Genomic DNA, 12,507 nt, shown 5'->3' on the forward strand with positions numbered 1-12,507 from the left:
CCGAAGCCTCACTCACCTCGGCGCTCCGTCCGCAAGCGATGGCCCCGGGCCGCCGGCCGCGCTGCTCACACCCGGGGGACGAGCCGGCAGCCGCCCGGGGAGCGCCGAGCCGCCCGGCCCCGGGAAGCCGCTGCTGGGGAAAGGAGCAGCCGCTGCTCCGGTCACAGCGCAGAGTCCGCCCGGCCGGGGGGGCACCAGGTGCGAGGCGGGGCGCGATCAGCGGGGTGACTCCGCCGGTGCTCGGCGCGGGGGAAGCTCCGTCCCTCTCGCAAAGTTCAGGCGCGGCTGATACCGGGTCCCCCTCTCGGCTCGCAGCGCCGGCTGCGGAGACCCCGAGTCCCGCCTGGAACTGGCCCGCGGCGCAGGAGAATCGCACCGCTCACCGCGGCCGCCGGGAGCCCCGCTCCGGGCGAGGCAGTTACACACAGGGCCGCCTGGCCGGACCCCTCCGCCGCCCCCCGGCGCTGCTCTGAGCGCCGCGTCTCCCGCGCGCCACTGCCTCCGGGGACCTCCTCAGCGCCGCGTCTCCATGGCCGGCCGGGGGCGGCGGCTTCCTCACGGCGTGGGGGGGAGGGGTAGTAACGGCTCCGGCGCGCGAACGCGTCTCCTGCGCCTAGCTCGGTGGAAGCTGGAGTCCGCGCGCTGCCCCGGCCCGGGCTCCGCCCTCCGCCCCGGCCCCGCCCACCGGTAACCCGGATCTATGGGGTAGCCACGTGGTGCGCCGCTGGCGGGCGGGGGGCGAGGGGTGGTCGCGCGGATGTGCCGGAGGTGAGTGGTGGGAGGCCGGGAGGGTGGAGCTGCGGTGTTACGGAGGCAGCGGGTAGAGCTGTGCTGTATAATATGCATGTATGAGTCTGTAGTCGTAGCTGCGCCTCCCCCTCGCTCTCCAGGGACTGAGCGCAGGGTGCTCCAGGGGAGGGGTTTGGCTGTGATGCAGGACAGCCCATAGGGGGTGAGGAGGACACTCAATACGCCTGCTCTGGACCGCACCCTTTGCATACTGTTATTTAAGTGGAAGCAGCTGTCAGATATATTTTGCACATACATTTTTTTCAGATTGGAGGGAAAAAAGGCTTTTTTTTGGTCGAACATGCACTTTCTTTGGCACAAAAAGTTCAGAACGTATGGGGAAGTGACAGACGTATTGTCCTCAAGGCATTACAGATGGATTGGCCATAGTCTGCTTTGGATCCTATAACTGTGCACTGTATTTTTAATATATGCAATACATATGTAATCTTCTACACTAGTTGTTCAAAGTGACATTTTTTCAGGCAAATACTGTACTTGCACATGCATAGGCTATAGATGTCACAAGATGATCAGCATGTATGGCACTTTCTGTATAATCGTTGCCATATCTCAGCCTCAGTTAAATCCATGTACAGCCGCACTTGTGTGCAGCAGGTTACAGTAGCTCCAGAATGGAGATGATCGCTCTAGGGTGCAAGTGCAATCATTATATATTGGGTAGAAGAAAGTCTTATTTTAGTCCATAAGGTTCAGATCCTTAATTTAGTTCTGTAGAGACAAACCCCTGCAAGTATGTGAAACCCCATTGCAGTCATAGATCTCTACCCAGGCACAGGGAGTTACCCAGACAGAGCTTATTGCAGGATTAGGGCTTTCGACACATAGGGCAGGTAGTCAGATTTTTATGTAGAGCGCATTTAATTCAACGGGAAAGATACTCCAAAGAGTAGAGCAAGTCATTAGGCAGTGATATTTTCCAGTTGGAACAGGGCATCTGAAAACGATTCTAGTTTTTTCAGAGTGGATTTGATTTAAATCAAATTGATTTAAATCACTAGTCAGGAAGACTCGATTTAATCATGGATTTCTACATAAAAATGCATTCTTGTTGGTTGTTATAACCTTACTATATATTCTTCACAACTCAGAAACAGATGTAGATTTCATATTTAGAAGGTACACACTATACATTTTTAAGTGATTTATTTTGAAAACTTTTCAGATTAGTTTTACAGCTATAAAAGAAAATGAATGATTGTTTGGTTATTTCATTTACCAAAGGTAATTGAAGCAGATATTTATGAAGTCATTGGGAGATGAACTATCTCCAATTCAACAGGTTAATCATTAATATTTGGAAGATTTTCTTGCCATGCTGTATTAGGAGGAGAACATCACCAGACAGACATTTAAATTGTTTTATTTAACTAAAACAACAATGTTATGTATTCTGGATTTTTTTTCTTCAACAGCAAACATACAATATTATAACAAAATAAGCATATGAATTTTTGAATTGAGTTAAACATTCAAGTTTTTTAAAATCAGGTTTGTTTTTGTTAGAATTGTTTTTAACTAAAATAAATGAAATATTTAAAAAAAAATTAAATCGACTATGTCAGCCAGGTCAATATGAGAAACTTAAAATATTGGCTTCTGCAGCTAGCTCAGTCGTCTTCACCTTCATTTTCCTGTTTGTTCATAATCTGCAAAAGAAAAACAAGCTTCCCTGCTTTTTCAATTTGGAATGAATTAGTCCAAAGGACGAAAATATTATTTCTACGCCAGCAGAAGAAGGTACTGCTGTTAAAAGTGAGATTGTCACTTCAACAGTCTCTGAATCCAAGTGCTTAAGTGACTTTCACCAGTTCACTGGTGTGACTTTCTTTAAAACCTCATCAGGAAACATGTTTCTTGAATGGTTCTTATTCCCAAACTGGGTCTCTTTTACGGCCTGCTGCCATTATAGGTTTTCCCTTCTAGTGAGAGAATGGTGTGATAGATCTCAAATCAATGAAGGCTACACTCAGAAAGACCTCAAGACTTCTGGAATATGCTGTTCAAACAGTTTCACTTTTGTTTTTACTGCCTGTCCCTCCCTTCTCACATTTATCTCCAGATTTCTTCTCCTTATCCAGATCCATTCCACCCCCAACAATCTCCTGTTCATTGAACTTTTTGAAACTTTGCACTTTTAGAGAGAGGTAAAGATTGACTCTGTGTACACAAATTTGCAGAGGGACAATAAGGTTGAGGTCTCTTATTTCTTGCCTCTATATATTATTTATTTATTTTAAAATATTTTTGCTGTTAACAAGCATGTTATCTCTGGAGACACAAATCCACAGTTTGAGAACTGCAAAACTAATCATCTCTGATGGTATCTTCTAGACTGAGCACTGAGTCTCATTGAGTAGATAGAAAGATTAACCTAAATAATCTACACAGAAGCCCCTGGAACCCCATATGATTGAGTCCCTAATCCATGAACTATTGAAACTCATTTACAAAACTTTTCTTAAAACATTACATGAATATATATTCTCATACTATAAGGTACCACAGGATTTTTTGCTGCTTTTACAGATCCAGACTAACACGGCTACCCCTCTGATACTATTCTCATTATAGACGAGAATTAGAATGTGTAATCCCTATTCCATGATGAGATATCTTTGAGCTATAATATATCTTAATTAAAACTATCTTTAGATAGATATTTTTCTCAAAAAGCATTTTTTTCAAAAAAATCAATGTAAACAAAAAAGTCCAATTTTTAAATTATTTTTAAATCATTGATTTTTATCCACCCTGCACACATATTTTTGCTTGCATACGTTTCTAAATTGCTCGTTTCAACATCCTTTAAAAATCTAGTCTGCAAATCAAAACCTGATTGAAGGAAATATCAGAATCACAGTAAACAATAAATCTAATTTTTTTAAACAATGTAAAGCTTTAAAAAAATGTTTACATCACCCAAAAATGTGCTTAGTGCTTTACAGATACAAAATTAGATCATTCTCTGCTAAATTTGCTACTCTAAGAACATCAACAGTTGTTCCCTTTTTTCTAATGATTCCATCCATGTTGTCCTTTCAAGCTTCCTCATTCAGCACTTGTGCTCCCCTTTCCAATTAATATAGCACATAACCTGAGTTATTTTCTTTTCTATAATTGTAAAAGTCCTTGCTACCTGTTGTTCCTGGTATATGTCACTGCTGTCAACTCTCTTTCCAGGAGGAAACTCGGGTCTTTTAAGAAGTTTGTCTCTTCATAAGGATTTACTGAAGATGAGAGACAAGCCATGCAAGTTCAGAATCTATATAGACTTCTGCAGATGTTGATTTTAAAACAGACCATGAACATGTATTTGCAGAATCATCCTTCTCAATAATTTTTTGTCATGCACAGTTGATAGTTACACCTCTGCCTCGGTATAACGCTGTCCTCGGGAGCCAAAAAATCTTACCGCATTATAGGTGAAACCATGTTATATCGAACTTGATTTGATCTGCCAGAGTGCCCCCCCCTCACCCCCGGAGCACTGCTTTACAGCGTTATATCCAAATTCATGTTATATCGGGTGTTGTTATATCGAGGTAGAGGTGTATATACAGCCCTGGTTTTGGAAACATTCCAGAATATGTTTAAGATAATCACTAGATGAAATGTGCCTCTTTAAGAGGTAAGGGTTGGATGATAGAATAAAAAGGTTCCATAGTGGTTGGACTCAAACTATCTGTTCTTAAATCCTTGGCCTGTGGAAGCTCTGGCCTAACCAGAGGGGACCTAGTGGCTACTGGAATCCACAGGCCTCAGTTAGCTGCCTAGGCACTCTAGGTAATGCATGGAGAGAGTTAGGTGCCTAAAGCCTGATCTGCACTCGAAAATTAGGTCAGTATAACTGCATCGGTCAAGGGTGTGAAAAATCCACATCCCTGAGCGGCGTTGTTAAACCGACCTAAGTCTCCTAGACAACGAGAATTCTCCCGTCAATCTAGCTACTGCCTGTCATGGATGTGGATTACCTTTGCTGACAGAAGAATCCTTCCCGTTGGTGTAGGTAGTGTCTACACTGAAGTGTGCAGCTGCAGCGGTGCATTTGTACTGTGGCATTTTAAGTGTAGACGAGCCCTAAGAATGGGAATCACAGAAACCAGCATGTTGAGCCTAAAATAGTCAATAGAGAATGCCAGCAAGGGGTGTGGGCCTAAGCACCACCCAAAGAGATTTGGGTACTTAAATTGAGGCCAGAGGGAAGCATGTCCCTCCATTTGAGATTCACAGCCATGACCCATCTCCAGGAATTAGGCATCTAAGTTCCTTCTCACAAATAGGAAGAGCTATTGTCACCCCTCTTGTAACCTTTAGCCCACCTACCCACAGTGTGGGAGACCCAGTTTCAACTCCCCTGCCTGCTGTGGAAAAAGGATTTGAACCCAGGGTTCTCGCCTCTTGGGGGGAGGTCGGAGGCAGGGAAGAGTACCCTAACCACTGAGCTATGATGTATTCTAGAGCAGGCCTCTCTCCTGTTGAATCTGTTCCACTGTGTATAATTGGCCTGGAGCAGCGAACCGCGCCTAGTGGGAACCGCGATCGGCCGAACCTTCAGACGCGGCAGGTAAACAAACCGGCCCGGCCCACCAGGGGCTTTCCCTACACAAGCGGCGGAACAAGTCTGGGAACCACTGGATTTATACCATAGCCTGGTGGCTGGGCACTCACCTGAGAGGTAGCAGATATGTGTTCAAATCTCTCTTCTTATCAGGTAGAGGGGAGAATTGAACCAGCAGTTACCCACAGCCTAACTGCATACCCTAATCAGTAGGCTACAAGTAACAAGGGAAGGCATCTTCTGGCCATTTTTGTATGGAGTTAGACAGCAGTTGCCCATGCCTACCACATCAGGCCCTGTAGATGAGATAGGTGGAGGCACACCTGTCTTCCCCCAGTTTGTGGCATGCAATGGGGCTTAGGTGGGAGACAAGCATCTACATGCCTAAAATGAAACAGCAGTCCATGTACCCAGAAGGAGAGACATAGGTGCCTGGGGAACTTTTACAGAGGAAATTTAGACACCAAGTGAGTGGCGATACCTACAGGATTAGGCAGCATCCAAGCAGGGATATTGTGGATTGCCAGGGGTTTAGGCACCTAAGTACTTTTGTGGCTTTAGCCATTAGGGAATAGTGTAACAAGTTTATGGTATTTGTATTAGGAAAAGTGTGTTGGGATTTAGTGTTAAGGTATTGCAGTCTATTAGTTTAATATTTTTATAGGAAAGTGTTGTTCTCTGGTTAATGTTTATATTGCATTTTCACTGGGCTACTGGAGCTGAAAAATAGATCTGTTTTAAAGAAACCTCTTTTTATTGGCTTGTAATTATTTCCATTGCATCACTGTTGCTCTCAGCTGAGTTTTATAGCCATACTGCTCCTTCAGACATGACCTGCATTCCTATTAATGGGAGCAGGGTCGGTGCAAGGAAGTTTTGCGCCCTAGGCAAAACTTCCACCTTGTGTCCCCGCCAACCCTGCAGCAGCTCCCCGCTCTCCCCCGCCCTGAAGTGTGCCCCTCACCCCCGTGGCAGCTCCCCACCCGCTGGCCCGAGGAGACCTACGGTACCTCCCCACCCCAGCTCACCTCTGCTTCGCGTCCTCTCCAAGCACGCTGTCCTGCTCTAATTCTCCTCCCAGGCTTGCGGCGCCAAACAGCTGATTGGCGCTGCAAGCCTGGGAGGCGGGAGAAGTGAAGCAGCGACTGCGCAGTGGAACCCCAGGGTTGCCGGGGGCGCGCTGACCCGGGGGAACCCCTGGGCTGCCGGCTGCCAGCGCGCTGACCCGGGGGAACCCCATGGCTGCTGGCAGCAGCGCGCTGACCCGGGGGAACCCCTGGGCTGCCGGATGCTGCGGTGGTGCGCTGACCCAGGGCCCCTGGGCCAGTGTGCCGCCGCAGTAACCGGCAGCCCAGCGGTTCCCCTGGGCCAGGGGACCCGCTGGGCTGCCGGCTGCCGCAACGGTGCGCTGACCTAGGAGACCCCCTGGGCTGCCGGCTGCCGCAGCGGTGCGCTGACCTAGGGGACCCCCTGGGCTGCCGGCTGCCGCAGCCGTGCGCTGACCTAGGGGACCCCCTGGGCTGCCGGCTGCCGCAGCCGTGCGCTGACCTAGGGGACCTCCTGGGCTGCTGGCTGCCGCAGCCATGCGCTGACCTAGGGGACCCCCTGGGCTGCCGGCTGCCACGGTGGCGCACTGACCCAGGGGACCCCCTGGGCTGCCGGCTGCCGCGGTGGCGCACAGACCTAGGGGACACCCTGGGCTGCCCACTGCCACTGCCGCCGGCAGCTCAGTCTCCCTCTCCATCCCAGCAGCAGTGGGCCGCTCAACTACTTAAAAAAAAATTGGGGGGGCGCTGCTTTTTGGAGCCCCCAAATCTTGGCACCCTAGGCAACCGCCTAGTCCGCCTAAATGGTTGCACCAGCCCTGAATGGGAGCTGTGCAAGCACTGAAGGTCAGTTTGGCCTTTAGGATTCTATCTAACTGAAATAGGCTGGGTTATGGCAGAGGAAAATAACTATTAGCATTGTTTATTTTAGAGATTCTTAATTTCACAAGCTGCCTGCATTAGTCTTTCACATTCCTATTGACTGGGAGCAATTTTTAAAACAGTCTTTCCAACCTTTTTGGGACTACTAATTGAAAATGAGTTAGGACTTTTCCACATAAAATCATTTTTCAGATTTAAACTTAGGATGGATAGTAAAAAGTTTTCTACAAAAAAGAGCATGATTTGATTTTCCTTGCTCATCTGGGATCCCCTGCATCATTTCTGGCTCTTACTTGTTTCTTCAACCAAAAAGCAATTTGTCATCTTTCACCAGTTTTTCAGTAGTAGATATTCATGTGTGATGCAGACCAGCACAGCTTTTATGTAAGTATCCAGGGCTTCCATTTACAGTATCTGATTTTTTTTTCCCACTCAGAGGTTTTCATGAAGCTTTCCTTCCTTTTCAGGTTGAAGGAGAACTGAGTGTTGCATGTCCGCTTGCTCTGACTTGATTTGCCCCAGCATATCTTGAACTCAATCACATGTAGCATAAGAGGTAGGAGTTAGAGCAGGTCCTGAAACATTAGTGTAAGCACATGGTAAGAGAAAAATTTTTCTCTCTGATTTAAATTACAATCTAGTCCACTATCTTCTTTGTCTAATAGACTGATACTGCATTTTGAAGCATTAGTTCCTGACTAGGAGCAGGTGGGAAATACAAAGCCCCAATTCTGCAAACACTTAAGTGCAAGCTTAATTTTACTACCATGAATGATCTTGACAGTTATCAATAGGATTACTCTCAGAAATAAAGTTAAGAACATGTAGAAGTATTTGCAGCTCAACAGTAATTTAGCCAAATTTTCCAAAAAACAAGTTCACCTGTGGGCATAAGAATTTCAGTTTTAAACTAATTTTCAGAAAGTTATAAGCACTTTTTTTAAAGTGTTGGCATAAAAGTGCCTGCAGCTATGGCATCTCAAAGTGGTCCGTCTCCAGTGGTCTCAATGGAGTGCCTAAGCATTTTCATTCCATATGTCATTATTTGTTTTGATAATTATTTCAAAGTTTATTTTAAACACGGAAAACATCAAGAAGAGAGAGCTGTGTTTCCAGGATGTTTCTGGCAGAGTGACAACATGCTTTCATATACTGCAAAACACTCATGTAGCGAGACAATCCACAACTACTAAATATAGCTATTTAAACTATAAAAGAAAAATAACTCCTATACAAATATATCCTGTAACCTCAGAGGAATAGGATTTATCCCAAACAGTTCTAGTCTAGACAAAGTGAAACTGATTGATTCTATCCTTGAAGAATTGTCAATGACCTAGCTGAGCTATTCTCTAGTAAAAATAAGTAGCCTTAGGGCAACATAAATGTGTCATACATCATGGAAAGATGAAGTCTTTATTTTGTTTGTATCATTTAAGCTTTATTTTATGAACAAAGACAAGATAATTGTATGTAGCTGTTAAAAAGTTTATAATTCTAACTAGTTAATAAAACTAACTCTTCTCTCATGCAGTATTAAAATAATATGTAGCCACCAAATATTTTGACATGAGGACCTGTCACTGACATCTCCACCAGATGCTGTTATCCATTCATCACTACTCACCCATAATTATGCCACAATGCTTCAATAATATCCAGGCTTGTGTTGAACTTGAAACAAGGGGACCCTGTAGGGGCTGGAGGCCTCTGGGAAATCAGCTTGGAGAACAACCATCTTAAAGTGCAGGTGCTTTCTGAAAAGTGACTGTAAAATGATATCATGGGCATCTGTCTTTGTCTCTTGGTTTCTAGAATAAATATGTTCAGTTTACAAGTAAAAAAAAAAAATTACTCCCAACTGCCTGCTCTGCAGAGGCAATCTGGGTTCTTTCCTTCTCATGCATTATCGCTAGTTTAATTTAAAAAAAAAAAAGAAAGTTCTGGGAGCCAAATTAGTCTCTCAGTCATAACTTTTGAATTCAGAAATGTCAGTGACAAATCTGCAATCCATTTGCTTTCAATGACTTTGCACAGAGGCTAGTGATTAGAAGTTAGTACTCAGCACTTGATAATGCATGATGCTCTTTTTTTTAGCTGTGTTGACTCTGCAGAGCTAGAGGAGGAAAAAAAAAAGCAGGAAAATCATAGATAATTAGGGTTGGAAGGGACCTCAAGAGATCATCTAAATCCAACCTCCTGCTCAAAGCAGGAGCAATCTCCAAAAGGCCCCCTCAAGGATTGAACTCACAACCCTGGGTTTAAGCAGGCCAATGCTCAAACCACTGAGCTATCCTTCCCCCCTCTTTATTTACCCAATGATACCTGCTGATTTTAGTAATTAAATAACTTTTCAGAGTAGAACATCACCTTAATAAACACTGGAAAAAAATATCATTAACTGTCTTTTCTATAGAAAAGACCATATTGATTAGCATTTATATTTAAGACAGAGGACTCCACCCATAAAGTAATTTACATACTACTTTTACTGCCCACATGATATGAAGAAGTCAAAAGGGTAGGTTCACTTTACAATACAATTGCCAAATCATTTAGAATGCATCACTGTTTTGCGTCACATTTGCTATTTACATAAAAGCATTACCAAACCAGTCATATGGTATGGGCTAATTTTTAAAGTCAGTTATTTCCGCACGCTCCTCTTTTCAGTATAAGGGTCAATTTGTATTTCATCTCTTTCCTCTCCTGTAATCTTCAGGAGTTCAAATTACATCTTTAAATTATCTCTGTTTTGACCAAAGTTACTTCCATTTCAGCTGGCTGTATCTCAGATAGACAGGTGGGCTGAAATATGTGACTACTGTAAATATATGTGTTGGCAATAATTACCTGCTTCAGATAAGCTTGCTACAGTTGGTGATTGTTGGCACAAGGTAAATGGCAATTGTCATCTTTTCCCACTACATCTTGGCTCAGTTTCCTTCTCATTGTCTGGTCAGTTCTAAGAAACTCATCTATTCCCTCCTGAGATTTGGTCTCTGGAACTGGTTACTCCTGGGGGAATTCTAAACCACTGCGCGTGCACATAATTAATGAGCCACGCATATTTTTAATTTTTTGCACAGAAAAGCTTCCGCTGGAATGTTGCTGCAATTCTGCTTTTTTCCCACCAGAGGGCTCTGTGGCGCTAGAATAGAGCAGCGGCTCTCAGCAGAAAATAACATCTGCAGTTCCACCTTTTGCTCATCAGAAGGTGCTGTGGCGATAGAACACAGCAGCCGCTGCCAGCCAGCTAGGGAAGAGAAAGAGCCTGCCTTCTCTGCAGCAGCTGTCAGGCCTGGTCAGGAGACGGGCTATAGGGAGACAGACAGTGTGGGGCTGCTGCGGGCGGTCACACAAGGGCTCATAAGGTCTAGTGAGGAGAATAGACAAGGGCAGGGGCTGAATGGGCATGGAGGCGCCGGGCCACATGGGCAGAGGGGGAGGGGAGTGCAGAGCTACAGGGGGAAGAGGGTGGCTGAGTGGGGGCACAGAGACACATGGGGATGCAGGGGCCGATGTGCCAGACTGAATGGAAGAGGCTAGGGGTCAGCCAGGGTCTGCATGGGGGAAGCTCCCTAATAGTCCCTCCCTGCCCCCCAAAAAAACTTGTTCCATACTTTTCCTACTCATATCCAACAACCCTCCAAGTTCACACCCAGACTCCTTCCCAGCAATTACTTCCCTCTCCCTCAGCTCCTCTGTTACTCCTGACTCCCCAAGCCTTTGCACTGCTAAGCGATGTGGGAAATACGATTCTGTATTGAAATTTAAATGATTATTACTCAGAGTTCTGTATTAATATGCCTAGCAAATAATCTGTTGGTCAAAAAAACATTGTCTGAATATGTTTTGTATTCTGTATTGTTACAGACATACTGGCTGACAGATATTTTGAAATAAATGACAAAAAAATATATACCTGCCCCTGGAAATTTCCACTACATGCATCCGACAAAGTGAGTATTCACCCACGAAAGCTCATGCTCCAATACGTCTGTTAGTCTATAAGGTGCCACAGGACTCTTTGTTGCTTTGACAAAATAATTGAAACTGATGTGATTATATTGTGTTATTTTGGCAAATAAAATTTGCAGAATTTGAAAATATTGTGTGCAGAATTTTTAATTATTTTTTGTTGCAGAATTTAATTTTTTGGCACAGAATTCCCCCAGAAGTAAACTGGTGTACAGTACTTAGGCATTTGAATAATTCTTCCAAGGTATAAAGATGTCCTTCTCTATAACTCCGGGATAATTGGTCTTATTGAACTACTGAGTTAATGATTTTCAGCTTTTGCTAAATAGTTTCACATTATCACAGCTCTGTTTCCTAATCTTGACTCTTTACCACTTCCTTTGGCTCAGTCTGTTAGTACAAATATAAAATATTTTAACCAGCGTTCAGGTGAGTAATATAGCTAGAGTCCATATCATCTTGGTGTTACTATCCTCCTCATTCTTGCCTCCCTACAAGTCACAGGACACACTGACTTTAGCCAACACAGCTAAAAATCGAGTTAATCTTTATTTCACAGGTTTTTCTCAAATGGTCTTACAACTTCTTAAGTAGTGATGATGGCACATTTCAGGGACACACATCAATTATAGGTTAAGGGTCTAAGCTAGAATGCAGTGGAAAGGTAGAATGGGTACCATGCTTAGAATTTCCATTTTGTCTGGGGAGGCTTGCAGGAGGCATAATTGCTCATTCAGTTCAGAAATTTGGTCTCTGGATATTTTTTCCTGTTTGCTTGATTGATATTGGTTGTTGTTTCCCTATCCATTGTGCTCTTCATCCTCCTCACTTTTCCCCTCCCTTTTCTTAACTCTCCAATCCCTCCTACCATTCATCTCTTCCACTTCTGCCCTGAGTGCCCTCTCACCCCCCCAAAATATATTTTCATTACATTATAAAAAAAACTAACAATAAAAGGAACTAATAAGGCCTATGCCAGTCATCATCATGACATGGATATCACCACTGCAGTTGATTCTGAATGAAATGAGGCCAGGAGAGAAAGGTGAGACCAAACAAGGTGCTGAGAAGCTGAATGTGCTAGAGATTTTTACCAACAATGCTGCATAGAGATTTTTAGCTTAGATTTCACATTTGTGAAAATAGATGCCATCTGGAACCATTTTAATGCCTAAAATATAATTCCTATACCTCACACCAGAACTGTGTACAGTGGCATGGCACAAG

General features: G+C 44.4%; 1 protein-coding gene and 2 long non-coding RNA genes across 8 annotated transcripts in view; 1 reads left to right on the forward strand and 2 right to left on the reverse strand.

Annotated features, from left to right (window-relative positions):
• The window catches only part of GALNT1 (polypeptide N-acetylgalactosaminyltransferase 1), a 206,742-nt gene extending 206,371 nt beyond the window's left edge, over positions 1-371 (reverse strand). For all 3 annotated transcript variants that reach the window (XM_050937728.1, XM_050937730.1, XM_050937729.1), the window contains exon 1: positions 17-371. The gene's annotated coding sequence lies outside the window, so the exon portion shown is untranslated. The remainder of the gene's footprint in view (positions 1-16) is intronic.
• Positions 1-11,403, reverse strand: part of LOC127043770 (uncharacterized) — a 421,859-nt gene extending 410,456 nt beyond the window's left edge. Inside the window, exon 1 of the long non-coding RNA XR_007772321.1 lies at positions 11,225-11,403. This is a non-coding gene — a long non-coding RNA (uncharacterized LOC127043770). The remainder of the gene's footprint in view (positions 1-11,224) is intronic.
• On the forward strand, positions 735-11,409 carry LOC127043767 (uncharacterized). 4 transcript variants are annotated; one of them, XR_007772316.1, is made up of 3 exons: positions 735-768; positions 7,767-7,855; positions 11,176-11,409. It is a non-coding gene; the product is annotated as an uncharacterized LOC127043767 (long non-coding RNA). The 4 variants fall into 4 exon arrangements; XR_007772317.1 differs by lacking the exon at positions 7,767-7,855 and having other exon boundaries at positions 743-768; XR_007772314.1 differs by lacking the exon at positions 735-768 and having other exon boundaries at positions 7,027-7,855.
• Positions 11,410-12,507: the final 1,098 nt, after the last annotated feature.

The sequence above is a fragment of the Gopherus flavomarginatus genome, chromosome 2 (genome assembly GCF_025201925.1).
Source record: "Gopherus flavomarginatus isolate rGopFla2 chromosome 2, rGopFla2.mat.asm, whole genome shotgun sequence".
Classification (NCBI taxonomy): domain Eukaryota; kingdom Metazoa; phylum Chordata; order Testudines; family Testudinidae; genus Gopherus; species Gopherus flavomarginatus.